This window comes from Heliangelus exortis, chromosome 2, assembly GCF_036169615.1.
Source record: "Heliangelus exortis chromosome 2, bHelExo1.hap1, whole genome shotgun sequence".
Lineage (NCBI taxonomy): Eukaryota > Metazoa > Chordata > Aves > Apodiformes > Trochilidae > Heliangelus > Heliangelus exortis.
The window spans coordinates 76,618,210-76,630,787 of record NC_092423.1 but is presented as its reverse complement, the minus strand read 5'-3'; the positions used below and the strand labels follow the sequence as shown (position 1 = coordinate 76,630,787).

The 12,578-nt window shown below is 39.5% G+C and overlaps 1 protein-coding gene across 1 annotated transcript in view; it reads left to right on the top strand.

Moving 5' to 3' along the window:
- FBXL7 (F-box and leucine rich repeat protein 7) overlaps positions 1 to 12,578 on the top strand; it is a 175,888-nt gene that overhangs the window by 101,495 nt on the left and 61,815 nt on the right. The window lies entirely within an intron of this gene.

Genomic DNA, 12,578 nt, shown 5'->3' with positions numbered 1-12,578 from the left:
AATACCCTTAAGCCTTTTCTGAATCCTGAGTGGTACGAGGAAATAAATTATGAGCGTGGCTTGGAGAACAGGGGTCTTAAGCTTGTTGCAGCCCTTCTTACACCATGAACACTCACAATTTGTCTGCAGAATGATCTTATCTAGCACATGTATCCTGTTTACTGTAGAAAAATGAAGAAATAGCAAAATGTTTTGTAAATAATTGGTAGATACGGTCCTGCACACCAACAGTAAACCAAGACTATAATAGTGAAAAGCATGAAGCTTGAAACAACCTAGAATGGTTTTCCAAGGAAAGTTATTAGACTGTCAGTTCTCAAAGTCTATTCTTTGTCCTCAAATCTTTTTTCATAGGTACTGGAAAAGACATCGAGTTTGTCCAGTGAGTGACGTTTGTTATTTAAAAAAGTCACGTGTTAGAAAAGCAGGCGCCACTAAACAAGAAGAGTTGACAGTTCCATCTGTAATGTTTTTGCTGGCAAAGCAAATCAAATATCATTCCAAGGTCTGTACAACGCATGCTGCAAAACTCTAACACTGGAAAGAACCTGAGAGTTTAATGTGTTCTGGCTTCACGTTACACAAACAGGGGTCCCCACGGTCCTATATTCGTTGGGCTTGTGTTCCACCACTGCTTTTGTGGGTATATGCTAGCCCATAAAATCACATTTTTGTTTTTGCCTGCCAACTCGTTTCTATTGCTTTGTCTACTAGGCTGCAGCAGTAAGTGCTGTTACAGCTGATGTGCTAAGAGAGCCAATGCAGAATACTGAAACCACTAAATTTTAGGCTGATGAACCTGGGAGAAACCCTTGCAACTTGATAATACAATTAAATATATGTCAGGAATTGTCAAAATTACTGTATGCTATTTGGGGGATTACTGCATATCCCCTGGTAACAGCAGAGGATAACATCACAAGCACTATGAATATTCCACAGAGTGTCTCTAGCAGCCATAGCCCGATCACTACTGTTAGTAACCCAACAGCAGACAGATGGGGGGGAGACACCAAAGTGATGAAAGATCACAAGATCACATCTGTTCCCTTTGTTAGCCTTCAACTTTTTTTAGTGTCTAGACTTGATTAAAATACTGAGTCAACATAAGGATGTCTGACACACATGGTGTAACATACACATGGTGAAGGACTCTGCAAATTGGTATCCTTAGACTGAGGATTTAGTTCATGTGGCTTTCTGCTGCTTCCTGTCATGTATGTCTCTACATCTAAATCTACTTCTACATCTCTCTGATGGGGACAGACTTCTTAGCAGGACATGTAGCAGTAGGAGAAGGGGTAATGGTTTTAAGCTAAAACAGGGTAGATTTAGACTAGAAATGAAGAAGGGATTGTTTTTTTTTTTACAGTGAGTGATGAAACATGGGAACAGGTTGCCTAGAAAAGGTGGTAGATAACCCATGCCCGGAAACATTCCAGGTGAGGTTGGACAGAGCTCTGAGCATTATGATCTAGTTGAAGATGTCCCTGCTTGTTGCACAGGGGTTGGACTCCGTGACCTGTGGAAATCGATTCCAACCCCAACTATTCTATGATCTCTAGAAGAGCACTGTAAATTTTGCTTAGTTATGCACACTGGCATGCATAGTTATGTTTTCTTTCATTTCCCTTTTGAGTGCTTCAGATCTTCCTGTGGTGTGCTGTGCCTTTGCAGTATTTTCCATTAGTTTGTGCCCATCTGCATAGGTAATTTGTTGGTGAGGATCAGACTACATTTGCATAGCATGGTTTAAATTTTGTAGAGAGTGACAGTGAGGAAAAAAAGCATTTTTAAATTAAACTTCCATGGCTGTCACCAGTGTCTCAGTGTCCCTCTGAACAAGGTACTGCTAACTCTAGTTTTATTTCCAAGGAATGAATGACAATGAGCTTATTTTTCCTATGTAATTAAGTAGTTTTCTTGCCTTCAGCTGTTCTTGATATATAATTTGTTATGGCTAGCATGCTTATTTCTGTGCAGATTTCTCCGTGTCAGACTCATTAGGATTTGATCCCAAAATAATCCATTCTCTGCCCTTCTCTTTGTGAATGGAAAAAATGTACCAGTCAGTGAATATGATTTTTTCCTGTCTGCACCTTCTCTCCTTCTGATCCCTTCTCTTTTGTCTGTTTTCAGAATTTTCCCATGTGCTGTGCCACGTGGAGGTAATGATTACTTGGACAAAATTCACCACACCATTCTGCCACAAGTTAAGCAAAGATTCTCCAGGGCTGTTTGTGTGGAAGTTATGAACAGGGCATCTTAGCACTGCGTAGTGTGCTATTCCATAAAGCCAAATCTTTATTAAATGTCTGTTGCCTTTTAAGGAGATTGGATATAAAGAAGGGATTTTTTTTTTTTACCGTGAGAGTTCCCCAACACTGGAACAGGTTGCCTAGAGAAGGTTTAAAAATCTCCTAATAGAGGTTTTATTGGTTTCACAGTGTAGTCAGTGCAACCATACTGTAGTGGGATGAAGCCTGTACAAAATGAAGAAAATGGTTATCTGAGTGCAAAAGATAGTTTATTTGTGCATTCTGGACTTCTATTAGGGTAAGCCTATAAGAAAAAGCCTTTCATTCAGTGACTGTTAGGAGTTTTATGACAGCAGCTAGTTGAGAGTCCAAGAATCAGCGCACATTTGATTGCACATTCTTTAAATTTATAATTGCTTTTGTTTTGCATGTATCTTCCAGGTGTCCCTACTTAAAACTTAAAAGTTCATAAAATTAAAGTCTGTGTAAAATTTCTTTGCAATATTAATTCACTCAGAGTGAGCTGAGAGAGGAAGTTAGGTAGACGCTTTCTTGGTCATCTATCACATCTGGTATTTTTAAAGATGCTGTTGCTGTTTGCTCTCTAGTTACTTTTTGTGCCAAGGATTGCATTACAGAAGTCATTACTCTAAGGAAGAAAGCACTTTAGTAGTATTTGAGGATAAGGAACTCCGCACACTGGAACATCATTTTCCGGTGAGATAAAGAAGATCCCTGTAATGATTGCTCTAGTTAATAAATAACCTTGTGTGTTGCTGGAGGGAACCTGCTGTGTATGGAGCAAGGAATCATTGCCAGGTTTGCTTTTAGTTGGTTAAGGCAACACTTTCTATCACTTATTTCTCACTGTGGCACTGCTTGTCACAGGATCCAAAAATGGCAAACGTACTGGGGTACCTGTTGTGATAAGTGCTTTGTAATACAAGAGGTTTTTTATTTGAGTGTAGAAGGGCAACATTTATCATTTTATCATGATCTGAAGCAAATTGAGGGGCTCATCATGAATACAAACTCTCTTTTTTCACTTCTGTGCTTGGGTGGAAATTTTTGTCTTAGGAACAGCAGTGTGTTAGGGCTATTCTAAATGTTTCTGGTACATGGTTTGTGTATCAGGTCAGTAGCACATTTTATATGAGATATGGTTTAATAGCTGAACCAGTGCATTGCAGTACTGCGGAGGAAAGAAGTGAGACGTGAAAAAAATATTAGCCTGTTTCTCTTCCTTTTTAATTTTTTTTTAAAAGGGAGGGGAGACACATCACTCCACCCACATGCACACACACACCCCAGGTAGGATGAATACAGTGTGGATTTCAAGAGAAGACAGTGAGATTGGTGTTGAGTATTATCTGCTTTAGAACTGTACTGAATTCAAAATTAATTCTCCCCAGCATGCAAGTCAGAGACTGCTCTGGAGAACAAGCACCTGGTTTGTCACATTAGGGCAGTGTGAGTTGAAGCAAACCTCTTATTTTCACAATATATTTGAGCTTCTCAATGGCAATTTAATCTGTATGGCTTTTCTGAACAGAAAACAGAGAGCATTTAGCATGATTGGTTACCATATGCAAAACAGACCATGCCGAAAAACATCTAGAAGTACCAGATGCACTTTTCAGCAAAGGCTTACAGTTGTGGTAAAGAGTTTCACCACTAAGCTTAGCGTGTAACTTACTTCTGCAAAGTGAAAAAGTAGGGCTTCTAAGTAGCACTTTGCAGCCCTGCTGTTCCATTTGGTCAATTAATTGCAGCATTATAGCAGGAGGAAAAAGATGCCTAAGGTGAAGATCATCTAGTTCTCTCTCTATTTGTTTCAAAGTAGGACAGTTTGCTCTTATGAATGAAAAACCAAAAAAAAAAAAAAAAAAAAAAAATTTCTACTTACTTTTGGAACTTTGACCTCCTGAAGACACAAAACAGAAGCACATTGTATTATCACTGTATCTGCTAGTGTAGCTGAGTGAAGCAGCTAACAAATCCTTTGATGCTACTGGGAACAGGCACAGCTGTAAACCTGCTGAAAATCTCCACAGGGACTACTGCTGCCACACATCCAGAAGGCTCTAGTTATATCACAGCCAGCTAGAAACACTTCTAGAAAAGTCTCAATTTGTGGAAAGATACTTCTTCTCTGACCTCTTGAGTAGTTTTGTTATGTGGGTAACATGACCTGGAGATTGGCCCCTGTAGTCTGGACCTACATCTGAGGTGCTGAGCAGGGCAGGATCTGGGTTCTGGAGCTTAGGGAGTAAACTGCTCGGTTTCTCAAACGCTACTTCATGCTCAAGGACATAAAGTTATGATGGTCATTACAAATAACTGTTCCAGCTCTAGGTCAGTGTTCTCATTTCTCTAAAGAATATTTATGGTTAGGATAATTAATCATGTAAGCAGTCAAAGGTGACAGCAGTTATTTGATGGAGGAAATCACACAAGGAAAGAAAAATTGGCAAGAGATTGTGGGAATACTGAAGTGGCCTTCCGCATTGCTAGAAGTGACAATTTTGTTCATTGTTTCCCTTGGACTGTCCTTTATCTTCTCACTGCTCAGCTGGATAGCTTTGTGCCTGCTGTGTTTCGGAAAGGTTGGGACACAGGGTTGTGAGATGATCACACAATTGTGCATGGAGCTTCGGCTCCCGTATTCTTGCCATAGAACAAAAAGGCTATTGTTTCCAGCTTAATAATAAAGCAGGAAAAAAATCACAAAGGTCTTTCCTCTAGATAGACTGCTGGGTTAACAACAGGCAGGAGAGAGCTAGCAAGCAGTTTGTCTGCTGGAAATGGCTTCTTCAGTTTGCATTTATGTTTTGTCTGGTTTTATTGGTGGCTGGAGAAGATGCTTAATAGAACAACTGCAAAATCAGGTAGGATGGATTTCTGACTGTGAGCTGGTGGTATGAGTAGTCTAGCACGGAAACTGAGGGGGTTTCAGGTTGTGCCACAGTTCAGTATTTACAATCATTAAATACTAGTGGAGGATCAACCATGAGTTTGTGTATGTGCATTCCCCTGTTAGACTGAGGAAGCTTTAGACACTTGTTAGGAGTAGCATACATCAATAAGCAAATGCCTAAGGACTTGCCAAAGTAGAATAAATACTACACACTAGTCTTTTCTAGGAGGCAGTTTCTGCTGAAATAAACTGGGATATGAAGCCTCTTCTAAGAAAATCCACTCCTGAAAGGTACTGATGGAGCAAAATAACTCAAATGTCAAATCAAATGTTTTTCTGGGTCAGCACAATGCTGAAAAGAGTGTTTAGACCCCATTTTTTTTTTTAATGTGATGACAGCATACTCTTCCCCACAGCCATCTTGATTCAAAGGGGCTATGTAGCAGGCTTGAGTAGTTCTACATGTGTAAAGATGTAATTTTGTGGTATGGTAGAACCTTTGGTTAACTCCAGGCACCAGGATTGCAACTTAACTATTGATCCACCTGTTGGAAGAAGCAGATTGGAATGGTGTCCCAGAGGAAGTGGTGGATTCCTCCACTTCGAACAGTTTTAAGCCTCAGCTCGACAGGATGCTGAGACATATCAAATAAACGATAGTATTATTCAGAAGGGTTGGACCAGATGATCCTTGAGGTTCCTTTCTACCTGATATTCTATGATGCTAGGAGTCAAAAAAGACACAAAACCAAACTTCCTACATCTGGCCTTCTGCCATTGCCACTTTGGACTCTTAGTAGGTCATTCTACTGCAGCACTGTTTGACGCTGACCCAGTGCTTGATCAGCGAACTTTAAACCTATGTCACTGTTAATGTACATGTTGATAAATAGATACACACACATATATAAAATATTATATAAATAAAAATTATTCTATATTTTCTTGTACAAACACTTGTATGTTTGCATGTTGACACTTCCCTTTCTAGATGAGGTCACTTGTGGCTTTAATCAACTGCCCAACAGGTAATATGATCTGCAGAAGTGCCTGTGTTTAAAAGCTGTTAAAAGTCTGCTTTCTGGCATAAAGTAAATTTTATTGAATGGCTTGCACTAACACAGTAAGAGGTGACTTATTCCTGGAGATGTCCATTATTGAAAGCATAGGAAAAATAGTATTTTTGAGGAGTAATAACAACTTTATGGGGAGTCTGCAGTCATCAGGCATTCTTCAGTGAAACTGAACTTCACTATTTCTAGAGCGAGAAAAGTTAAGGATCTTTCATTATCAGATAGAAAATACAGCTTCATGGATTTAGGAAATAAGCATTAACTTCATTTTTCTTTAAATGCTATCACAGATCCTGAATATGGCAAATGATCTTGCATTGCCAAGTAATCTAGGAACATGTTCGGTTTTTTCCCTTGCTGAATTCTTTAACAGAAAATTAGAAAATACTCATTTTGATGCTATAAGCAATAAATTCACAAGGCTCAAAAATGCTGCTTAAATGAAGTCAATGTTATAATGGCACAATTTTAATTTTTAGTGGAAAACCTGGAAAATGCATCTGCCCCATTATATGTTATGATGGCAGTGATAATCTTTCATTAGAAGCACTTTATTAAGACCATCAGTAGGTTGGCCTATTGTATGTAACTAAGTTTTATTAATGCACTGTGATCAAGTGTCAGAAACTGTTCCTGCTAGTGCAAAGGGAGAAAGTCCTTGGATATTTGAACAGTATCTACAGATTGCCTTTTGGCAGCACCTTTTTATAGGAGCTGCAGCCTATCAATGCTGATAGGCTGACATACCCACGGAATAAAAAATTGCTAGCTTTTTAAATGTGATATCTTCCAGAACAATTTTTCCAGTGGTCCAATCCCCCCAGCTTCCTTTTTTCCTCTCTTTACTCATATCAGTTTAGGTTATAAAGCTCTTCCTAGGTTTTGTAGAAGAGGAGTGGTTTTGGATTCCCTAATCTCTACATGTTGCCTTGCCTGAATATCCCTTCCAAGTATAGGAGAGCTGGGATTTTTTTGGATAACTGATGGCAAGGTCCAAAAGAAAGAAACAAAGTAGTCAAGACAGGGAAAATTTGTGATAAAATTTACATTCAAACACTAAACTTGTAAATAGAAAAATTTGACCCATTCTAGGTATTAATCTGAAAATCATTCACAAAACAAATTTTAAGGTTTAATCGGTGATCCTCTACCGCAGATAGGACATGAGGAACGGAAAGGTCTTTTGAAACAGGAAGTGTATCAGAAGGAAGAGCAGTCTTTTTCTTTTGGAAAGGATCAAGGTTACTTCTCATCTTTTTGAAAGGTCATGTCCAGTTCAGCTGGAGAGAGTAACAAGCACTCTGCAAACAAACAGAAGGTGCTGTGGCTGGCTTACTGCGATGGGCTGTCAGAGTCCTAGTCTGTCCCTCTTGGGATGTGGTAAGCCAAGTGATGATGGATACCTTTTGGTACTGTTTTTCAGGAAGTAGAAGTCATAAGTTTAGCAGACGTTAGCTCACCTGCTGAAACACAGATGTGACAGTCAGTTCCATTCTTGTTTGGGGAAAGGAAAAAGTTGTTATAACACAAGCAAGGATATTCTAATAAATCTGAAAGGGTATCTCCACCTGAGTTTCATGGGGGGGTCTTTGTTATTGGGGTTTTTGTTTGGTTTTTTTTTTTTTTTTTTTGACAGCTGACTAGTCTTAGCAGGGTAACTGGAAAGAATAGTTGCTTGGATTATCTTTTGTTACCTTTTGCAAAGATTTTACTTCCAGCTGTGTTTGAACTGACAAAGGCAACATGCTAATATTTTGTCCTGCCTGGTTCTTTCAGGTTGGGTGTGGACCAACGAACCTTGTGTCTAGTGGTGCTGAACTGGCATCTGGTTTCCTTTGGTAGTGGGTTTTTCAGGAGACTGCTTACAGATTGTGACTGAACAGATTACAGGCAAATGGTGATTGATCTTCTGCCCCTAAAAGGCAGTTCACCCGTTTTGTGCTCTTATGCCAGTAGGGTTTTAATATAGTTTAGCTGACTAGGGAAGGCATCTATCTTCCTAATTTTTGCGTTTTAATGGAAAACTTCATCCGCTTTCACTTGATCTTATGTTACAGTCATGAACAGGTACAGGGCGGTATTTAGTTCTCCTTAAGCTGATTCCTTAAGTAATTTATTCCTTCCATCATGTTTGGAAACTTTTAGTTTTGGTGTGGTCTTTTTGTTTCTGTGTGGTCAACCTGTACAGGATCAGTTAAGAGTTCATAGCTTGTAAAACAATTATCAAAGCAAGCCAATGAAATTGGAGAGCTGCTAGATTTGGAACTTCCCTTTTAACATGCTTGAAGTATTGCTGTGAAAAATATCCTGTCCAGTTTTGGGTTGGTTAGTAGGTGTTGTGAGAAAGCATGGCATTTCCTTTTTACTTTTCACACAGGAACTGTTTTGATAAATGATTGTGTGATTAAAGGCTGCATAGTTGAATACCAATGATTGGAAACTCATGGTTTCTCTTTATGCACGTAACAAACATATTTATCAGTATATAGTTTTTAATAGCTAGGCAGGCTGTTGTTCCATGGTGAGAAGGTGAAGCAAGCAGTTGAACAAGAGCCCTGCTATCATTTGGCAATGCTGTTTTGAGCAAAACCTGTAGTTATGTTAGAGGCCACTAATGATTGGTACGTTGTTGGCAAACTGCTCATTTTACTTTTGATGGCATATTCCCAAATGTCTCTATGTTACAGCACACAGTAGTAGATGCAGCCAGAATTCACATACCAGCATTTCTGTCTTAAAGAATGTTCTCACTTCTCATAGAGAGAAGTGAGAGTTTAGGATAGGATTTCTTTAGTTTATGCTTCATTTTGTCCCATAATATTCCCTTCATAGTTTGGTTTGTAACTCCTTGACCTTTGGTGTGAGGATAAAAGACATTGGAATCTCTGCTTTGTTTTAGTCTTAATCAAATCTTTTTATTTTGGGGCCAGACATGTTGTTATTAAATGTTTTCCCAGCATCTCTGCTTTTTTGGAAGGTTTTAAGAGCCATTAGTGACCTGTGATAGCAGTGGTTCTGTAAAATGCTGACCACAATTTTATTTTTGTTTTTATTTCTAAGGTTGTTTGAGTCCTGATAGTCGCACAACAGGACTGAAAGTTTACAAGTCTTGAAACTAAAATCCCATCATTATCTTTGTCCTTAGATGGTAAAAATTCATCTAGGTGGGGGGGAAAAAAAATAAATGTTTTTTAAATTTGTAACTTTGTTTTGTAAGGCCAAAATTCTGCTAAATTCACTTAAATATAAAAACTTACTTAAATTTACTAAACTAAATTGGGCAGTTTTGCCTCTCCTTGCCCTTGAAGGGAATCACACAAGGGGAAATTAATACAAATGCCAGTCTGGTCTCCAATCCTTACAGGAAACTTGGCTCGGGAACAGAAAATTCCCATTTCCCCAAAATTATTTAACAACATCTGGGCTTCAGTCAAGCTCTAGAAATTAGATGACTGGTTCAGTTTCCACCTTAACCGTGCAAGGTTTTGAGTTTTTGCATCTTTGCAACCCTTAAAGTAGAAAGAAACTAGGAATTTCTGGCTGCTTCTTTTGTGTTGTAATGCAGGTCAGAGAGCAACAAAATTATGAGAGGGGCAACCCTGTGAAGATAAGAGCTGCCAAGTTCCTCACAGCCTTGATTTGAGCTGCATATGTACACTGGTGATTGAGTTACATACAAGCTGTTCTGGGGTGCTTGATGGAGAGGAGGGAGTTGCTGCTTTGAGCATTAACACTTTGTAGTTGAGAGATTCTTTTTTCTTGACTTTTTTGCATTAAAGGTTCTGCTATGAAAGGGAAGACAAATGTAATCAGGAATCTGTGTTATAGGAGGGGAGCAAAACAATCTGATTTTCAATAACCATATGTTGGAGATCATGAAAAACAATTGCACATAAAAATTTTTCCTTAGGCACTGCTCTGAAGTTGTATTTAATCCATTTTCTTGACAGTTCATGGAAACTTATGATGTAGCTTTGCGTGGTACTGATTTAGTTGCATAGCTGTACTCAAGCTAGGATTTTGCCTTTGGTTTGATCCATAAAGTCGTCATCCTAATTCAGCTAAGTAATGTAATCCTCATCTGTGGCATAACTAAGTTGTTTATGTTCATCTTTGCAATCTAGATTATCACAATATGTCATGTAAAGCAGCAACATTCTACAAGTTCTTTGCTAATTCTTGGCTAAAATAAGAGGAAAAATTCTCTGAGCCAGAGCCTGTGTTTGTCTTCTGCTCTAAGAAAAGGTGTAATAAAATAACAAATATCTGAATCAAGAGTAGATATAAATGGATGGATGGATGGATGGATGGATGGATGGATGGATGGATGGTTGGTTTACAGGACAAAGGAGACTTCTAGTAAAGGAATGCTTTTACTTGCTGTCACGCCCCACAAGGTGGGTGCAGCACTGTCACATCTCACACAGTGAGCACAGCTCCCCGGGGTGGGGGCCAAAAAAATATCACATCCCACATAGTGGCCACATCTCTATGTCCCACAGAGTGGGCACAGGTAGGGTTCCCCAGAGTGGGGGGTCAACCCAGGGAGATTTGGACTGGACCCCTTTGCTTTCTAAACCCCTTCAGATTGGGTCTGAGGTGTGGCTGGGCCCAATCCTCCTCCTCCTGTAATTAATCTCTTTTAGCAACTCATTCAGTGAGATTAAGTTTGGAATTCTCTGTGCGGTACTCAGGAATAAGGCTGTTACCCCGGAGGTTTGTATAAAAACACAATTTTACTTAAAAGTGATTAAGGATAAAGCATGTCAGATTACAATTAGCAGAATTAGAAATGATGGTGCTTTGAAAGCAATGGATTACAATTTAGCAAAACTTACGAAATTGTCAAAAGAACAGGTTACAGCTAACAAAACTTAACAAAGCAACAGGGAGGAAAACTTAACAGTTAGAAATTATGTTACCCTCATGTGCTGAGATAAGGTTAGAAGCAAAGACACAGAGGGGAGAGAGAGAGAGAGATAAAGGGAAGACAGAAGAGATATCACCACCCTTGGATCCAGCAATGATCACAGTAGGAAGTTCAGGTCCTTGGATGGTGGGCATACATCCTGCATTTTGAGTGTGCCTCTTTTATGCTGCCTGACCCCACCTTTTTGGGGGGGGCTTTGGCATATCTTGCACAGCCAGATGTTCACTTGGGCCCCTCCAGATGGGATGACACAGCAATAACCATTATTTCTGCCCATGTGCCCTCTCCAGTGGCCTTACCCAGGGCACACACAAGATGTCCCTCTGCCTCCACAGGGCACAGGTTGCCTGCCCCTGTCCTTTATGGAATAAGGACAGTGTCCTGCCTGTCAGGGTGGCATCAAACAGAGCTCCCCTTGCAGGGACAGTGTTCAGCTGATCGGGATGTCCACTAAAGGAGGGGCTGTTTGGGAGGCTGAAACTGCTGCAGGTAATAATTTGTGGCTTTAGAAAGTTTGTCCTCTGAAAGGATTTGAAAATTGCTCTGCTGAACTTAGAGCACATTGAAGACTACCACAGGCTTGCTGGTGCTGGAGAGGAAGACTGATGAATGTGCAGACTTCCAACAGACAAGACTATACAAGATATTTTTAACTTGGGTAGGAGAAACTAGTGCTCAAGTAGATTACCAATGCTTTACATAGGCTTATCATTCATCAGTCTAGGAGAGACTTGTTGCAGTATTAACAAATTCTTTTAGGTCACTGTTTCAATATTTAACACAAGCTTGGCAGAGCATTAGACAAAACAGTTCCCTGTTTTCCTTGAGCTGTTGTTCTTTCCCTATAATCTTTCCCAAAGCCTATTACAGGATCCCACTTCTACAACTTCTGTCAATTGTCTCTCTCAAAAAATCACTCCAACAACCCAAATCAAAATAAAAACAAAACACCCCAGTCCCAAGCCTACCACATCTCATAATTGTGTGGGTATGGTGCTCTGTTCTAGAGCTGTATTCTACTTTGTTTAATGACTATTTGATCTTAGATAGCAATACAAGTTTGTATTTTGTATACAATTTGCACTAATATGCACAGTTATGTAGAAAAGCTGTGTGCAGTTTGTCACTGCAGCATCTTTCTGCTGGTGATGCAGGATGTGCCCTTTCCATTCCTAAACCTTCACAGGATGTTTTTCCCGCCTCTCATGTCTGAAGATACCTTGTCTTCCTCACCATTCAGTGCCACTGCAGCTACTTACCACATTGTGTGAATGAATAGAAATGGATGGGAGATGACCCTTAGAGGCAAGAAAACATTAATTAACAGCACTGAGAAGTTTTCAGCTAAGGAATAATTTAGTTTGCTCCATGGAAACAGCATTCCTCACCGATTCCATTAT